Source organism: Aegilops tauschii, chromosome 5 (genome assembly GCF_002575655.3).
Source record: "Aegilops tauschii subsp. strangulata cultivar AL8/78 chromosome 5, Aet v6.0, whole genome shotgun sequence".
In the NCBI taxonomy this organism is placed as follows: domain Eukaryota; kingdom Viridiplantae; phylum Streptophyta; class Magnoliopsida; order Poales; family Poaceae; genus Aegilops; species Aegilops tauschii.
The window spans coordinates 49,832,890-49,853,008 of NC_053039.3; the positions used below are offsets into that span (position 1 = coordinate 49,832,890).

At 44.9% G+C, this 20,119-nt stretch overlaps 1 pseudogene; it reads right to left on the reverse strand.

Moving 5' to 3' along the window:
- Positions 1 to 17,687: 17,687 nt before the first annotated feature.
- LOC109765866 (BTB/POZ and MATH domain-containing protein 1-like) lies at positions 17,688 to 19,316 on the reverse strand (annotated as a pseudogene).
- Positions 19,317 to 20,119: the final 803 nt, after the last annotated feature.

Below are 20,119 nucleotides of genomic sequence, written 5' to 3' on the forward strand. Positions count from 1 at the left end.
CAACTTAAGAGTGGCATTAGCCCCGGACTTCCTAGGCGTGTAAGTCATACTAACACCCTTTGGACACTTCCTTTCTCTTTAAGTTGTTGTTTTATTCACCTTTCATTATATGACAGGCGTTCTTCTGGATCCCTTTCCCAACAGTCAAATGCATAGTAAACACTTTTACTAATACTTGCAAACAAACATTGCTTTGTTTGTATCTGAAAATAATTTTCAGTTCCATGAATATCATATAACTATCCCAACTTTCGAAGTTTGGATTTCATGGAAGCAAACATATTCCACTTGACCGTAACAGAATTCTAGCTTTTGGATCAAAGGACGAGAGTCACATGATCCATAGCATTAGCGGGAGGATACGGAAAGCATGCGATAGGACAAAGTCCTTCTCGGCACTTTTGAGGACAATCCTCATATTACGGTACCAATCGTAAAGTTTTAACCAGATATTTAACAGCTATTCAATTTTAATAGGGAAGGTGGAAACGCGAGCCATTATTCTACAACTATTTTGCATATAACACTTAGACAATGTTCATAATTAATTGCACTAAGAATTAAACATGTTAATTCAACAGTGCGCTCCCACTCAAATCAATATCTCTCAAAATTGATTGTGAGTGATACAAGACCCACATTTCAATTGTTCGCCATTGGTGTAACACCACTGATGACGAAAAATCTCAACCGGTAGGCCAACTTGCCAATCACATCTCTATGTGACTCTTGTTCATCTTTCGATGCGTGTGTTCCGAGCTCATGACGGTCATGCCTGAACGTCAAGACAACCAAGTGATCTTGCTGCGAGGTCTCAACTCACCCGCCTCACACTTCTCTAATCGTTCGTACCCGTGTGACACGGCGCACCCCGAAAAGATAGGTGCCGTGACGGTGCTACACTTGGGAGAACACTAACTACTTGGTATTTTAAGTGAGAGATCACCCTAATAAAAGCGACTACCGCGCAATCAAGAAGGGTGCATCATAAGGGATAAACATCTCAGGCAATTCATAATAGCATGATATGGTATAGCCCTTTCTGACGGAGAAGTCTTTCATTTCTTCGTCTTCGGCATTCGCGTCGGTGTTCACCTTCGCGAAGATTGCCACCACCTTGTCGATGCACCAGATAATATTGCTATCTCTATAGCTAACAAAATAATGCATTACAACAAGGTTGACACGCAGGTCATTAAAGTGCAATCATATGGCTCCAACCATCATGCCGAATCATGACACGCAGGTCATGTTAATCAAATTACATCATATAGTCATCTCATACATAATCGAATTAGTATGAGCACTGCTATACCACATCATATGCACATTCTGCAAAACCAAGTTAGACGCCTCTAATCGGTTTATGCAAAATTTATTTTACGTGGCTTCTAAGGTTTTGACTTAAACCGCAGCGACCAACGTTTTATCATCAAGTATGATTATTCAAGTTGCTAGATTAACATCTCGGGGTGTATGAAACACGGGATAATTAAATCTCGAGCCCCATACTAAACTTCGTCATACGCATGACCCCCGTGCAGATCATATCTGCAATGCCCTTTCATCTGCGAATTTCATCTTTCTTTTGACTACGGCAGAACCCAAAGAACTAATAGCACTTCCATGATCAATCAGGATCACGGATTGCCAGAACTTTGTCAAATTCCACCATGCTGTCTCGAGATTGAGCAAATGCAAATTCTAGGGAAGCAAGAAGAACCTCGGGTAACAGATTTCATCTGTCACCCGCATAAATAATTTTCAGCAATAGATCTCATCCACTACCTAATTATATTATGCAATACCCATACATCTCCATGTATTCTCGATCGAAACCTGCATCTACGCATAGCACGGCTCTTGATGCCACTGAAGGGGAACGCGACAGAAAACAAAAAATTTCCGACCTACGCACCAGCCCAGGACCACTATGGAGACTGCATACATGGTTTGATCTTTTTCGTTACCGACTCGTAGCGCAGCGGGAAGTAGAGTCGATGACGATCGGCGGTGCAGATCCCCGCAGCTAGGATTTACAACCTCCCAACCGCGAGGATGTATACCCTCATCTGCTCCTCAGACAGCCCTCCGGGAGGCGGTCGAACAGCCCCCGGACGGTGTCGCGGACAGCCCTTCGGGAGGACCTTCGAAACTCGAACGGTCACTCGGACAGCCCTTCGGGAGGACCTTCGAAACTCGGACGGTCACACGGACAGCCCTTCGGGAGGCACTCACGAACTAAGACCGAAACTACGATCTCTCTACAGAGTTGCACACATACGGTGTCATCTATCCGGCAGGGCTTCGCCGTCCAGAACTAGTTCCTGCCGGAACCCAGACAGCCTTACGGCTCTACGAAACTCTTTTCGTGGGAGGGAGAGAAGAAGCCAGATAATGCATGGCATGTGTATGAGAGCAAGGGATGAGTGTGGAGGGCTGCCCCTCCACCTCTATTTATAGGAAATCCCAAGGGGGTAGGGTAGTTTCACAAAAAACCCAAAATGCACATGAATGAAGTCCTTCCACAAGGACCTAGGAGTGAAACCAAGGAACAAGAGGGTCCCCAAGGGGGGATACCCCATGTGGCCGGCCACACCCCCATGAGGGGCCCAAAAAATGGCTCCTATCCATCCATGTCATCCCCAAGATCTTTTGGAGCAAAGCCCCAAAAGGTGGCTTTCCATAAAGTAACCATAAAGCTGATTTTCACTATTCACGACGACATTTTTCAGCGTCTGATCGAACTGAAAATATTTATGTGGGCTAAGAACATTTCCAGTACCCACTAAAATGATTTTCAACGCGTTCCGAAACAATTCCGGTTTTAGTGATTTTCATCTGCGAAACGCATCTGAAGTGGCTCCGGCAGCTCCGGAACATTTCCGGTTTTTATCTCAGAAAATTCCAAAAAGCTTCCAGAATGATTCTGGCATCCTCCAAGAATTATCAGGCATGTGCCGAAACCAATTTGACTTAATGGTGTATCCCGAAACAACTTTTCGGTATCATCGAAACTTATCCGATGACCTCTCTCTGCGGTACGATTCCGCTGTCCGAAACTTTTCGGTGTCCGAAACCTTTTTCGGTGATTTTCTCTCAGACTCCCTGTCTAGTATTCAGCAGATAGATGACCCTTAAGCGTGTGACCCTATAGGTTCGGTGAAGTATAGACATGACCCGGAACCCCTTCCGATCAATGATCAACATCGGAGCCGTGGACACCCATATTGACCCCTATACCCACACGAATAAATATTCGAGTGAACCTCCAGTTGCCGTGTGCTATTCCTGTTGCTTCGCGATATGTTACAAATACCCGAGGTGAGACATGTTGGCATTCCCGTGGATCAACAACTTGTCCACTATGCTAGTTACCTCGTTACCGGTATTGTTCTCTTTTCTCGTTATCGTGTTCCGGCATCCCCGTGATCAAATCACAAAGTGTCTGGCCAGACGATGATGGATACCGTAACACCGAGAGGGCCCAGAGATATCTCTCCATCGTCGGAGGAGCAAATCCCAATCTTGAGCTATCAAGTTACTTGACACACTTTTCCATGAACCCGTAAGCCGCCGTAATAGCCACCCATTTACGGATGACATTTAACAAACCCCAAAGTTCATGAAGCAAGCATGAAGAAACTCGATACTCTCATGGTCTAAGGAATCATGCAAACGTTAACCATCTCTGTGTTATGTACCAATAAACTTGTGACGAATGAATCTCATAGCATAACATCAATCCGGGTCGATTCAACACAAATGTTCTCTTAACATTGTGCCCTCAAAGTTGCTGGCATAGACATGCCCATGACCAGGAAAACAGAATCATCATGCAACACTTGAGCTAGTCTTAGAGGCCAGACTAGGAATACTTCTTACCGTTTATTATTCCACACGTGCATTTGAGTCTTCCTCCGAGCCTCGTGGATATTGTAGACTCGAGAATCATTGCAGTTATAGCATGGAACATAAACATAATTATGAACTCGGAGATAAATAATATCATTTATTATTGCCTCTAGGGCATATCTCCTACAGTTAGTCCCACTTTTAACATTGCAGATTTGAAGCCTTATTTGGGTGAGGAAGATGAGCTTCCGTCGAGGACGACTTCATTTCAAGAAGGGGAGGATGATGCGGACATCAATACCATTGTTACACCCACAGCCCCTACTGCTACATATACTGGACCAATTACTAGAGCTCGTGCACGTCAATTAAATTATCAGGTACTTTCGTTTCTTGGTAATGATTCTAATGTTCATGAGAATATGATGCTGCCTAAATTGGATACATTTGTTTTGCTTACAAATGAAGGGCCTGGCATGAAGAAGAGGGATGAACACTGGAGCAAGACCAAGCCTGGAGATGATGGCATGCGCAAGGGGAACAAGAACGGAGTTACAAGTGATGATTTCAGGACTTTGAAGCCACCATAAGGAGTGCATGAAGCCTTGGACGAAATATACAATATGCCACTTCATAAATTTCGTCCGGCGGCTATTCTAGGTGCTGCGTCACCTTATTATTGGGCCATGCCCATGTAATTTCAAAATACTTAAGTATAGACTGTTTTTAGAGTCCGTATGTTGGGGAAACAAGAGTTAGGGTTGGTTTCGGACCCTCCCTCAAGGGCCACGAATTCTCCCCCCTCTTCCTCCATATATACAGCCCTTAGGGCGTCGTTTAGACTTTGGGGTTTTATTTAGTTAAAAGTTATCCATCGCTGCAACTTCGTGTACTTCGTTTGTGTCCAACGACCAGACCAAGACCGCTTATGAAACCCCACTTTTATCAATACTTCATCAATATTCGCAATATTCAGATTGCTTAATCATATTCTTGCTTGTTCTTCAATTGCTTGCAGGAATAGACCTTCGTGGTCAGGTTGATCGTGCTCCGGCGTGGTCAATAACCTCTCAGAGTTAGTTTTAGCGATTGCTAAGGCACAACGTCGTGCACGTTTGTAGTCGGATCGTCAAAGTCGACTCCACCAAATCGATAGTTATCATATCATCCGAAAGATCGGGACCCTCACCTCTATCATAGCCCATAATCAGTAACACGCCTTTTCACTTTATTCGAAACAGGGATAGATGGTACATGAACTTTTGTAGTAAAAAGATGTTGAAAGTATTCACTGATCAGACTTCTCATGGACTCATTGTCTTCCTTGCAAACGCCACCATCATCCAGCAACTGCCTAATGTGATTTTTCTTCTTCCTGGCGGACGCAAAGTTATGGAAAAATTTAGTATTGCGATCGCCAAACTTTAACCAGTTAGCACGACCACATTGGATCCAGTATATTTCCTCCTTCTTTAGATTTCCTTCAATTTTTATTAGCAACTCACGTTGTCGGTTCGACGACTCGTCAAAAAGTAGGCCGGATCACAACAATTCCAGCTCCGTGTTAAGTTCCTTCAAACACCAACAGGCCCGTATCTGAGCAGGTGCATCCGGAGTGTTAGAGTAGTCATTATGGTATACGACTTCTAGTCCAAGTCAGTTTTGTACCCCTACCCCAAGTCGGTTTGTACCCTCTTATATACTCTTGTATGCCGCACCAAATCAATCAATAAGCAATAGTTTTATTCAGCTTTCATGGTATCAGATACCGGTTCCAGGGTTTAGGGTATGGCTCCGCCAACGCCACCGCCGCCGCCGCCGCCCGGCTACTTCGAGCGCCGGGCCGCACTCATCGCCAAGGCTGCCAACGCCAGGGCCGCTTCTCTCTCGGCCCTCACCATAGCTCCACAAAACTACCCTGCACCCATCCTCGCCGCACCAATATCTCTTGCTGACACAATCTCCGACGTCAGCCCCTACATCCCCATAGTTCTTGATCTCGCCGCCCACAACTACTACCATTGGAGACATCTCTTCGATCTCCACCTCGGCCGCTGCAACCTGCGCTCGCATGTCGCCGCCAACTGTCTTCCCCGCCCCGACGATCCGCAATGGTTGAAAGATGATCTCGCGATCGTCCAGTGGTTCTACACCCGCATCACCACTGAGATCTTCAACATGCTCGATCACGACGGCGCCACCGCTGCCAACATCTGGCACTCCCTCCGTCAGCTCTTCCAAAGCAACACCGACGCTCGGAAAAACGCACTCCACACCGAGCTTCGCAATATGGTGCAAGGACATGCCCCGGTGAACCTGTTCTGCCAGCGCGTTAAGACCATTGGTGATGAGCTCCGCGAACTCGGTGATACAGTTAGCGACTCACAGCTAATCAATATCGTCGTCGGCGGCCTCAGCGAAGACTTTGACAAGCAAGCCTCGTTCATACCGATGATACGACCCCCTCCTACCTTCGCTGAAATTCGTTCCTTGCTACAACTCGCGGCGGAAACACAAGCTCGCAAGGACTCTCGCCCCAAGGTCTTTCATGCTGCGGCTCGTCCTCCTCTGTCGTCTCCACCAGCGCCGCCTTCCATGTCGGCTCCTGCCGCCGGGCCGTCCGCATCATCATCTGTTCAACCGCCCCCAGGCTGGCGTCCTAGTCCGAACTACCGCGGCAAAAACCCTATCTACAGGCCACCGTCGACTCGTTCGGTTCCGCCTACGACATCACCAGCACCGAGTCCTGCACCACCCACCAGTGCTCCATGTTCGGTTGCATGGCGGCCTCCTCATGATCCTTGGACGGGGCTTGTTCAAGCATGGCCCATGCCCTGGTCCGCTCCGTCCACCCTCGGTGCTCCGCCGGCATACTCAGGTGCCTGGCAACCCGGCCTTCGGCCGCCTACTGGTGCTCCCGGGGTTCTCAACCCCCGACAGCCGGCCAATGCCTATCACGCCGCCCCGACGTATGCTCCTTATGGTCGTTACACCACCGACGGCGGCGCCTACTACACACCTCAGCCGGCCCTGCTCCCGACGCCACCCCCACCACAGCCGGCCAATGCCTACTACACTCCCCAGCCGGCCCTACCGCCTTCACCATCGTATCCGCCGGCATTGCTTCCGACGCCACCCTCACCTGCGACGCCGAGCTGGGATCAAGCTGCCTTTCTCCAGGCCATGAATAACTTTGCTGCACAAGGAAACTCAGGTACGGATTGGATCTTTGATTCAGGGGCCTCTAGTCATATGTCTGCATCTAGTAATTGGTTATCTTCTTGCACTAAATCTCCTTTCCCTTCCATTATCCTTGGAGATGGATCATCTATTCCTATATATTGTGTTGGTCAGGCTCAACTTCCCTCTTCCACCAAACCTCTTTTACTTCGCGATGTTCTAGTTGCACCCGCCCTCATTAAAAATCTTATCTCTGTTCGCCAATTTACTTGCGACAATCTAGTTTTGGCTGAATTTGACCCTTTTGGTTTATCTGTGAAGGATTACCTGACCAAGGCCGAGATCGCTCGCTTCAATAGCTCCGGTGATCTTTATTCTCTTAATGGAGTTCCTGCCGCCACCCCTCCAACATCCATGCTGGCCTCCGTCGATCTCTGGCATCGTCGCCTGGGCCATCCCAACCCCGCCGTCTTAGCTTCTATGCTTAGTGAATTTACCATACCATGTAATAGGGACTCTCATAATTCTGTGTTTTGCGAGTCTTGTCAATTAGGCAAACATGTGCGTCTTCCCTTTAGTTCCTCTAGTTCTTGTAGCACTTATCCCTTTGAATTAATACATTGTGATTTATGGACCTCTCCCATTGCAAGTGTTTCGGGTTTTAAATACTACCTTGTTATCCTAGATGATTTCACCCACTTTGTCTGGACTTTTCCTCTACGCAACAAATCCGAGGTCCATTCTCTTTTCCTTAATTTTCAACGCTATGTGTATGTTCACTTCTTCCTCCCAATTCGCTTTATCCAATGTGACAATGGTCGCGAGTTTGATAACATTAAAAATCATACTTTCTTCTTACAACATGGCATCCTGCTTAGGTTCTCATCTCCCTACACCTCCCCTCAAAATGGTAAAGCAGAACGCTCTCTTCGCACCCTCAATGATATAGTTCGCACTCTCCTCATTCAATCATCTATGCCTCCCAAGTTTTGGGCTGAAGCCCTACACATGGCCACCTTCCTTCTAAATATTCGACCTTCTAAAACTAAACCCAACACTACTCCCTATTATTCCCTCTTTCTTTCCCACCCCGACTACTCCGCGGTTCGTGTTTTCGGCTGTCTCTGTTTTCCCAATGCCTACGCCACTTCTGTAAATAAATTGTCACCACGCTCTATCCCATGTGCTTTTCTCGGCTTCTCTGACGAGCACAAAGGCTATCGCTGTCTCGACCTTCACACCGGACACGTTCATGTCTCTCGTCATGTCACGTTTGCTGAGCACATTTTTCCTTTCTCACAACGCACTACTACACCATCCAACACCCCTAGCTCCGCAAACACCCCCTCTCCTCATCCTTTCCAACTATATACTCCCCTACCTGCCGAACACAACTTCTCACCACCACCATTAACACCCACCATAGCCAATCCCAACCATACACTCACCCCACCCGAGACGTCCCCAACACCCCGGACCCCTGCTCCCTCCCCAACACCCCCGGCCCCTACTCCCACTCCACCACCCAGCCCTGCTCCCACTCCACCACCCGGCCCTACTCCTTCATCCGACTCTTCCGCTGCACCGGACTCACCAATACCCACCTTACCCCCTCGTGCTATTCCTACAGTAGCCCCGATTAATGATCATCGCATGCGTACTAGGGCCAAATCAGGATTTCATCAACCCCAAGACCGCCTAAACCTTCATACCTCCGTATCTCTCACTTCTCTTCCAAACAATTACAAAACTACTCTACTTTATCCCAATTGGGCCGCTGCCATGCAAGAAGAATATAATGCTTTACTTCAAAACAACACCTGGCAACTTGTTCCTCGTCCTCCCAATACAAATATTGTTTCTGGCAAATGGATTTTTCGCCAAAAGTTCCACTCCGATGGGAGCCTCTCACGATATAAAGCCAGGTGGGTTTGTCGTGGCTTTTCTCAGCAACAAGGAATTGATTACGAAGAAACCTTCTCTCCTGTTGTTAAACCCAGCATCATTCGCACCGTTCTTAGTGTTGTTGTCTCCTCTTCATGGCCCATTCACCAACTTGATGTTAAAAATGCTTTCCTCCATGGTTCCCTTCAAGAAACTGTCTACTGCCAGCAACCTCTGGGTTTTGAAAATCCATCCTTTCCAACTCATGTATGTCTTCTTCAGAAATCTCTCTACGGTCTTAAACAGGCCCCACGAGCTTGGTTTCAACGCTTCTCCTCCTTCATTCAAACAATAGGCTTCACTCCATCTCTCTCCGACACCTCTCTTTTTGTGTATCATCAAACTTCTGACACTGCCTATTTACTTCTCTATGTAGATGATATCATTCTTACCGCCTCCTCTCAAAAGTTCTTAGATCATATTGTCTCTCTTCTTCGATCTGAATTTTCTATGACTGACCTAGGACTCCTTCATCATTTCTTAGGCATTGCTGTTGTTCGAGATTCCTCCAGCCTTTTTCTTTCCCAACGCCAGTATATTCTTGATCTTCTTAATCGTGCTGGTATGCTTGACTGTCAATCATCTCGCACTCCTGTCGATACTAGTTTTAAACTTTCGGCTACCGGTGAACCCTTTTCCGATCCTACTCTCTATCGTAGCCTAACAGGTGCTCTCCAATATCTCACCATTACTCGTCCTGAAATCTCTTTTGCTGTTCAACAAGCATGTCTCTATATGCATGATCCCCGGGTTCCTCACTATAATCATGTTAAACGCATTCTTCGGTATTTAAAAGGAACTCTCAATCATGGTCTCCACCTCAATAATTCTTCTCCAAACTCGCTTACCGCGTACTCTGATGCAGACTGGGCTGGTTGTCCTGACACTCGAAGGTCTACTTCCGGTTTTTGTGTTTTTCTTGGTAACAATTTGATTTCTTGGTCTTCGAAAAGACAGGTTACAGTCTCACGTTCGTCGGCCGAGGCTGAGTATCGCGCTGTGGCACATGCCGTTGCAGATACAATCTGGATTCGGCAGTTACTCTCCGAGCTACACAGGCCTATTGAGCAGGCCACTATTGTCTACTGTGACAACATATCAGCAGTCTACATGACCAGCAATCCAGTTCAACACCGACGCACAAAGCACATTGAGATTGATATTCATTTTGTTCGTGAAAAGGTTGCTCTTGGTCAGGTTCGGGTGCTTCATGTTCCCTCTACGGCTCAGTTTGCTGACATTTTCACCAAGGCACTGCCTACTAAGCCGTTTCAAGATATCTGTTTCAGTCTCAACGTCGTCGAGCCTGCCGTTGATACTGCGGGGGGATGTTAGAGTAGTCATTATGGTATACGACTTCTAGTCCAAGTCAATTTTGTACCCCTACCCCAAGTCGGTTTGTACCCTCTTATATACTCTTGTATGCCGCACCAAATCAATCAATAAGCAATAGTTTTATTCAGCTTCCACGGAGCAATGGTACAGGGCCCCAAAAAATTAGGGGCCCCAAAATTTTCCTAAGTACTAGTATTTCTATAATTATCAAGGGGTTAACTGATTCTAGAAATTGGTTAATTAAAGTCTAATGAGCCATTAATCAGTACGGTTGAAAGATGTAACATTGTTACTAATCAGAAAATACTAAGATTTCATATAAATATGAAAAGATAGTACTACTTTTCCTATTTGGCAAAGGGTAATTCTTGAAACACGTATGCAAACAAAAAACATTTTTAGGCTTTTTAACCCATGGGGCCTAATTTTAATTTTGCACAGGGCCCCATGTTTTGGAGGTACAGCCCTGAACACCAATGTGGCGCCTTTAGGATAGGTCGATCCCATTGTTCGCACGGCAAAAGTCGTCAAGGGATGAGTATGTTCCCAAGCTTCTGAAATGAGCTCCGCCAAGCCTGGACAAATGGGCCAGCCAGCCCGGCCTGGCAGGAATTAAACGGGTCAAGCACGACACGACCCGACCAGGCACGCTAAATACACAGGCTGTGCCGGGCCGGCACGACGCGTACTGCCCTTCCTTGCCCAAGCACGGCCCCTCGCTACACGGGCCAACACGGTGGCCTGTTTGACACGCCTGCACGGTTGGCCCAAGCACGGCCCCTCGATACACGGGCCAACACGGCGGCCTGTTTGACGAAGGGCATGCTTCACAGATCGCCTCGTCCGCTTGTGGCATCGAGGCACAATTGTGCGCTCATGCAGCCTGCTAGGAGGACACATGCCTCCATGTCCTTTTTTCTTTTGACAATACGCCTCTCTGTTCTTGCTCTCTATTACTTCCAAAAACTAATAAAATAAAATACATATATCATTAAACGGGCCGTGCCGTGCTGGCACTTGTACCCTCATGGCCCAAGCACGGCCCTAGGCGAGCGCCTTGCCGGCATGACCCGATTATAAATGCGTGGGGCCAGGCCCACACGGTCGGGCATGCGGGCTATCGGGTCGACATGCTAAGACTGACCCATTTGGCCAGGTTTGGGCTGCACCACGTTCTCCTCTTGAAACCACCTCGACTCAAATTTCTTTTGATGTACACGTTGTTGGTCCCCCTATCACCTCTCCTTCTGTATCAACAAAAACAGGTCTGTGGTCAGACTTTGTATGCTCTGCGTTGATCACCCTAGCATGCGGGGAAAGGCCATGAAACTGGCCATTACAGACTGCTATATCCAAACATTCCCGAAGCCTCCTTCTTCGCCAGGTAAAAGGATCACCCGCGAAGCTATGTCATCAAGTTCACAATCTACTAGGGCATCTCGGAAGCTTTGCATCATGTGCATCGGCCGTGGCGCGCCGCCCTCCTTCTCATTAGAATATAGGACTTCATTAAAGTCACCAGCTACCAACCTTTTATTACCCCTTTGCTAAATTAAATCGTTCAAATATTTTAAACTATAAGTTTATTTTTGAAATAATTTATATATTTGAACTCCTCATGTCAAAGCCTAAAACAAGACCAATCTTGAATACATTTCAAACACATATAAATTTCAAATGTTTCACATTTCATATGAAACATACCCATTTCATATGAAACATACCCATTTCACTAATATTCTTTTGAAAAAAACTTTTTTTAATAGAAATATGTAAACCAATGTATTTCACTAGAAACCTATTAAACCCAAATATGAAACTGAAATGTCAACTTTGTGAAATTGATTTTTTGAAATGTGTAACAAATTTTTTTAACGAAGTGAACATGCTTTTTGAAATATGTGCATTTTTTGTGAAATAGTCCAGTGAAATGTAAAATGTAGGTTCTAAATTGTGAAATAGTAAACACAAAAAATGAATTATAACGTACCAATGTGAAATTGCTTATTTCAAAAGAGTGAAATATGTTATTTCAAAAAATGTGCAATTGAAATAGATGCGATTTCTGTGAAACAGGACAATGAAATGTAAAATGTAGGTTCTGAATTGTGAAATCGTAATCACAAAAAGTGAAATTATAATGTATCAATGTGAAATTGCTTATCTCAAAAAAGTGAAATATGTTAGTTCAAAAAAATGTGTAATTGAAAATTTGAAATAGATGTCATTTCTTTGAAACTGGCTAGTGAAATGTAAAATTTAGGTTACGAATTGTGAAACAGTAACCACAAAAAAATAAAATTATAATATAGCAGTGTGAAACTAATTTATTCAAAAGAGTGAAATATGTTATTTTGAAAAATGTGCAATTGAAACAAGCCGGTGAAAAGGAAAATGTAGGTTCTGAATTGTGAAATAGCAACTACAGAAATTTTGTAATGTATCATTGTGAAACTGTTTTTGAAATGTGAAATATATGTCCGATTTGAAACATGGTTGAAAATATCCAAGATCCTATTTTAAAGGTTTTGATGCAAGGAGTTCAAACATATGAAAATTTTGAAAACGAATATACGCTTTAAAAGATATAGATGTTTTAACTTAGCCAAGATGGAAAAATTATTGGATTTATTTCGAGAGAAGAGAGAGAGAGAGAGAGAGAGAGAGAGAGAGAGAGAGAGAGAGAGTTGTTCTGCCATATTACTGTGATGCATACATGTGATGTACAATGGTGAGGTTGAAAAGAGAGAGCAGAAATACGGAGATGAGAAATAGAAAAAGAAGTGCAATACAAAGATACTTGACCCACAAAGGGTTAGGTGTCCGCTTTCTATTGGAGCCAACCTTGCCCGTACATAGCATTACCGTGCAATTTTCATTTCAGTCTCCCGTTTGGCCTAGTTTGACCCGGTCAAACCAAAAAATTTCCCCTCACTAGTCACTACGGCAGCGAAAGACCGTACGAAGCCGATCGTGAGACCCTCTCTCGCGTGCGACGCGTGGCTATATACGAATCTTTTGACGCGTGTTATATACGAATCTCAAAGCAGCAGCCGTCTGGTTCCCCCCTTCCTCGTTTGCAAATCACGATTCAAGGTGTGTTTGATTTGTGCCCAAGATTGCCCTACCAAAGCATTGGCTAGCCAAAATTTTGGTTGAGGTTTTGGTTGCCCAAGATTTAGCGAACATTGGTAAGAAAAATGAACTAGAGTTGGCTAGAGTTCATTGACATGCCATAAAATTGGCAACCATTCAAACAAAAACCAATTTTTAAGTCATGACCAAAATTTTAATAAGATGCACTTTGGCCACAATTCAAACACACCTTCAATCTCTAGAACGCCCCCAAATTCCAGCCGCCGGTGTGATACTCCCCGATGCTCACCACATCGCCGCCGATGAGCTCCTCGACACCAAGCACACACCCCTGGTGCGATTCATCCCCGTCGGGCGGCCCAACTCGCAGCACCGCCCAGCTACTTCTCCCCGCCGGCCACGGCGATGCTCACGGGCGCCTCCACTCGCGGCATCGCCAGCGCATATACCCCTTGGCTGCGGCCAAGCTACTCACGTGCAGGTGTGTTACTCGCCGTCCATGGCCACCCTCCTCAGTTTGGCTCTGCTGGCTACCCTACTCTACATTGACCTGCTGGTTGTATCTTAGTAAAAGGATAACTTCAAGTTCAGAGCATGTTTGCTCATCTGCAGGTTGCAACACAAGCACATAGCTATGTGCTCTGTCCATTTGCATCCTTTTATTCTGCTGAATATGCTTGTGTTAAAGTTATCCCCTTATTCATTGACAATGGAGCAAAAACAAACTGCACAGAGCATGCTGTTGTGTCGACACTGACGGAAGACGATCAGCAGGACGGCAAAAGGAAGACGGAAGAACCAAAAAACTGCTGATGCGCATGCCTCCGGCGATCAGGATTAAGTGCTTTCCAGAAATGCCCGTGAGATTTGTTTCGCCCAGCAAGACCAAACAATCAGGAACTCAAGTCAAAGTAGCTTGGAATAGTTGATGCCGTGTTTACTTTTCTTCAGAATTTTCTCCTCAAGTGAAGATAGGATAGTTGATTCAGATTGTGGGGCTTTTCTGTTGTATAAATGAATTTGGTGTAGACTGAATAAAAGCTCCTGGTATTTGAAGATCCTTCTGAAATTTGCACCGTATATTTGTTGTTATCCACTCTATTGATAACAATGATGTGCAATATGCAGTGTGCTGGTGCTATATATCCACCCATTGCCATGGAATTTGGAGTATCCATCCGTTTTTGTTCCACCTATTCCAGGAGAATTTACAAGACTACTGCTTAAACCTCATGGAGATGGCACAACTCCACCGGTTGCTCGTCAATTAGATTTCAGTGGAGGTGCTAGCACATCAAGGTTTCAGCTGCGACGTCCGGGTAGTGCGCTGATGGTTCCTATCTTCTTGTTTCCTTAATGCTAGTTAGCTGGGCATATCAGCGAAATGGTGAAATTTACTTTAAGTTATCCTTTTATTCTATAGCTATATGCTTGTGTTGCTACCGGAATATTAGTGAGCATATATTGTCAAACCTTGTGTGTTTATCTCCTTGGCAAAATTAATTTTCTGTTCATGCCAAATGGTTGTATACACTTGTTGTAACATTAAACCGATGCTTTCCCTTTATTCTGTAATTATGTTCATTAGAATGATCATTTTTATTTATCTGAAAGTAATGACTATATGCAATCTAATTTGCGGCACTGAAGAAGTATAGATGTTCTCCTCAATACAAAATTATATGTTTCAAGGTAGATACACTATTTTCAGATATGGATATGCGTGTGAGCTTGTTGAATCAACATATAGGCATACATGCTAGTAGGTTCACAGTGTACATCAAATTCATTTATAGAACAGAAAAACTTCACAATATGCATCAACTATCCTATCTTGACTTGAGGATAAAAACCTGAAGAAATGTGAACAAGAACCAACTAACCCAATCTACTTGACTTGAACAAAGCTCCACAATCTCTCTTCCTTTTGCCGTCCTACTGATCGTCTTCCACCAGTGTTGACAGCAATGTCTGTGCATTTTCCTTTTGCTCCATTGTCAATGAATGAAAGGATAACTTCAACACAAGCATATATAGCAGAATATAAGGATGCAGAAAGACAGAGCACATAGCTATGTGCTTGTGTTGCAGCCAGCAGATGAGCAGACATGCTTTGTACTTTTGCAAAGATGCGGCCAGCAGGTCAATGTCGAGTAACTAGACCACATCCAGCGGAGCCGAGCTGAGGAGGTGGCCATGGACGAAATGCCGGCGGTTAGCGGCATAGCGAGCGCCGGTGGCTGCCGGGGTGCCAAGGAGCCTGGTCATGGACGACAGGGACAGTAGCAGGGCCAGAGCTTCGGTGCTTCCGCGGCAAAACGAGCTTCCGGCGGCAGCAACGAGCGAAAGTGGACGCCGGAGAAGGAAAAGGGGATTCAGATTTTTTTTTTGGGAGGTTACGGCGGCGACAAGCGAGCATGAACGCCGGAAAAGAAAGGGGATCCGGATTTGATAGATGGGGCGGCTGGATGTTTGCAATGGGAACGGGGTTAGTGTTTTGTTATTACTGCAATTAGAGGATTAATGGCAGGCTGCGTTGAGATTTCTTTTGTCAAGTGTCCTATGCTGAAGAGGGTCGCATGGCTGGAGCGTACGACCCAGGTCAGAGAATTGCTAGCAGCTTAGTATTAGAAAAAAAAATAAGAAGCTTTCAAAACACCGCGATCGAAGTACAGAGGTCAGAATAAATAGAATAATGATCAATGGAAAAAGAAAAAAAAATCCTTTAGCTGGATAAGGGGCGCTTATTTTCCAGGCAACTCAAGATCACATTAAATTCAAACCAAGAAACTTCCAGAGGAAATTCGGAGTGACACCTTTGCAAAGAATCCAAAGAAGCAAACTGTACAGTTCGTCAGTGGTGATTTTAGCTGCATATGTAGAAGTATCTGGTGGCCACAAAAAAACTGAGAGGCACCTATATTATGTTAAACAGAACAATTCAGAAAAATGAAGTGGCAATATGAGGGAAACTAGTATACTCTTTCATAATCCAGAGAGCTTTACTGAACTGCAAAAACCAAACTTTTACTGCATGGATCACATAAAAACAATGAAGAGTTTCGTTTCACGAAATCAGAATATCACTCCATCAGATTTTGAAAAAGTGCATTTCAAACAAGAAATGGGCCAAAAAAGATAAGAGATCAATCACATTTGGGACAGAATATTCCAAGAAAAATCATCAAGCAGTGGGCTTTTCTCGGAATAGAAATGACAGATACAAAACGAAATTGTGTACAAAACAAATGAAATTACCCATATGCAGCTATCGCGGACACATTACCTGACATTTCTCATAAGCTACTAGATTATGTCGGCAGAGCAAGATCCACGAGCCAGTGCAATAATCGCCTTGCCAGGGCAAATCCAGCTTCGGGCGGCGCAGGAGCGGAGCTAAACAGAGGGGCACACAGCACACGAATCCACATTAGGCTTTGTTCAGTTGATGGGGCTCTAATACCCTCGGGGATTTCAGTCCACCCAGCAGTAGGGTGATCCCAACACCCTCACCCATTCCCTGTAGGGATTAAACCTCCAGATTCTTCTCAACCCCTCTCTCAATTTTTGTACGGTTAACCCCTCCTCAATTATGTACCTACTAGTACAACGTATGTGCTTTGCACGTCATTTAAATATATATAAAAAGCATGGGAACATACATTTGAATGTGTATTTTCTTTCCTAGAATCGTATTGGACAAGATCCAACTTGGTTCTTATCTCTCTAGAATCCAAATTGTTCTAGTCTCCTTTTATTAGAGTACCAGATAAGCATGTGGATAGATGCTTCTAGAACACATGAGATGGTAGAGGTGGGAGTTCAATTAGAAGGCCACAGAATCCTATGAGTTGACAACTATATCCAACGGATGATAATGCTCGGATTTGCCATCTCTTGACCGTTGGATGAGCATATCCGATGACTAATATTTGAAGCTATTGGCACACTATATAGTGGTATAGATATAGATTTCTTATAGGATTGCGCTTGTGTAACTAACATACACAGAGACTTCACTGAACATATGCTTGTACAATAGAAGTACTACTAACTGAAAATTAAATTTACAAATGCCTGCTCCTGATCTCAAAGTAGTTTGGTTCAAGACTTCAACTTCATTTTCTAACTGAAATTTTCAGAATCAAAGAAAACTGCTGTGCAACCAAGGTTCATGTCAAGAGACCATTTGTAAATGTCACAAATTAAAATTTAACAGCTGGCATTCAAAATGTAAGTTTTTCATATAGGTAAAAAACAGATTATCTCAAAAGTGATAGCCAAGAACTCGAAGTTTTATCATTCTTCACATGAGCCAGATATTAAACTGAGCAGATAACAAAGGCAACTAGAGAGCTACCATAGATTCATATATACTTATATCAGACGGGGCAACCAACACACTTGTAGACATACATTTTATAGAACCAACTGCTTACTCCAAAAGATCTCTGGAAACATGGACATGACAATCTCTTCTAAGGTCAATATTTAGCAAAAGTAACTAGATAGAAGTTAACCCAGGATGGGCACTATACTATAAATTTAGCATGACTTTGCCTTCTTCAACCCAACATAAGGCATTTGACTCCAAAGATCAATCAGAACGGAAGGATAAGCAGTAGCTCATACCAAGTTGGCATTCTAAATTTTGCGGGACTTAGCTGCTCTCTCCAACACATCCACAATGATATCAGGAGAAGATCTCTTGAGTTGTACATACCCTTGGCTTGCGATCACATCATTCATTCTATTCGAAGCGAGCATAAATTCAATGCAAGCATCTTTGAGATTTCTGCAATGATGCTGGTCAGCTAGAGCTAAGATAGTTGCCACATTCTCAACATCAAGACTTTTGCATAGCATGCCTTCACATATCATCTTCATCCTTTCGATGGCATACTTATCTGCAGCCACAAGTAAGTGCTTAACCATTTCTCTTGTCATCATCCTCCAGATCGTCCATGGAAGGCATTGAATCCGTGTAGATGAAGTGAAGAAATGACTTGAAAACAGCAGGCTGCATGTCGTCAATAGTTATGTCCTGCGCCCCTTTGTCCCCCATCGGCCCGTAGAACTCCGCGTCGAAGACCGCTGATTGCGTCGCAAGCAAAACCTTATGAGCAGAAAAAACCTCCCCTTGCACCTTGAAAGTCACGTCTGCTCCTTTCTTCCCCTCTAGTAATTTTGCAAGATTATCCAAAAGGCGGGACTGCAGAACATGGACCTCGAGTGTTTCCTTGATAACACTGACTTCGCACTCGATCATGAGACAATCATTTCGCAGGTACACCAACTCTACTTCAGTGGTGGTCTTCATGAAGTTTGTTACGCCCCAAGATGACCTTGTAGGGTCGAACACTAGTGGCTCTTTGAAGGAACACACCAAAATCGACTTCCCCTCAACCGGCTCCACAATCATGAAGTTGAAAGTGGCCCTCACCTCGGCCTTTTTGGTAAGGAGCTCGAGGAAGAGGGAGACGTAACCTTCGGCTGCCTCGCTTTGGTTACCGTCGGGGTAGTAGCGAATGCACCATTCGTAGCCGCCGATGGAGAATGCTGGAGAACGGAGGCATTTGCCTCTACCGTGGCCCTTGAGCAGCCTGTAGCCGGCGATCTCGAACGCGACCGTGGCCCGCGCCGTCTCTGCTGTGCACCTCGACGGCATCCTCGATATTGAACCCTGCGATGCTGCCATTGTGGGATGTGGGGTGGGTGCGCCGGGTTGGAACTTTGGATTAAGGCCGGCGGCGCCGGGAGAGGTGGTGTTGCCTCCGACTCCGAGGGGAGCGGCGGCGCGACGGAAGAAAGTGAGCGCCGAGATCGGGGGAAGGTTCGAGACGAGGGTTTGGACAAAGGATCGAGATAGATACTCGCCTCAGGCTACTGCAGCAGAGGGACGTGATGTGCGTATCCACCGTTCGTAAGCCATCCGACGGCGGAAGCATCCACTGGCAGTGAGAACCAGCGACGCCTCGGCCCATAAGCAGCCCACAATCACCACATAAAAGAAAAAAGAAAAAAAGCTCTCTCCTCCCCGTCTCCGAACGAGCTGCGCCACGCCATCGTCGCGCCGCTGCAGGCCGATTAGTTTTTTTTTTTAGAATCTGCAGGCCGATTAGCCGATGACTGAATTTAGCTTTCAGACTTTGAATTAACCCATGTCGCTGTAGCATTTCCACTTTTGCTACTTGTACATTTTCAGACATGATAACTGAATTCAGTTTGGCAAAAGAGATTAAGCATTCCATTTGCCACTTGTACATCTTCAGCCTTGATAACTGAATTTAGTTTGGCAAAAAGAGATTGAGCAATCCAATCAGTGTTCTACTTAGTAAGCTGCTTGTGTAGAATTGAACAGAACCGAATGGAATTTGAGCATCTGCAAACTTCTGGACTAAACTGGATGCCAAATGTTGCCCAGAACTGAAATTCTAATGAAGTGAATGCAATTGTTGCCTGGAACTGAACCTAAACATAACTGAATGGCAACTAGTGCCCATAATTGAACTGAACTGGTGCACAAGTTAGAGTACATGATTGCCCAAAGAGAGTAGTATTTCACCAGAATCTATTAATAATAATGTCGTCTGTGATTGGTCCCTGTTAATTAAATACAGAAAGAAGGTTATTTTAAAAATTAGAATGTCTACAATTGTAAATTAACCCTCGTTGTCTTTTACGGTCCCACTCCTTGCTTCTCATGTCC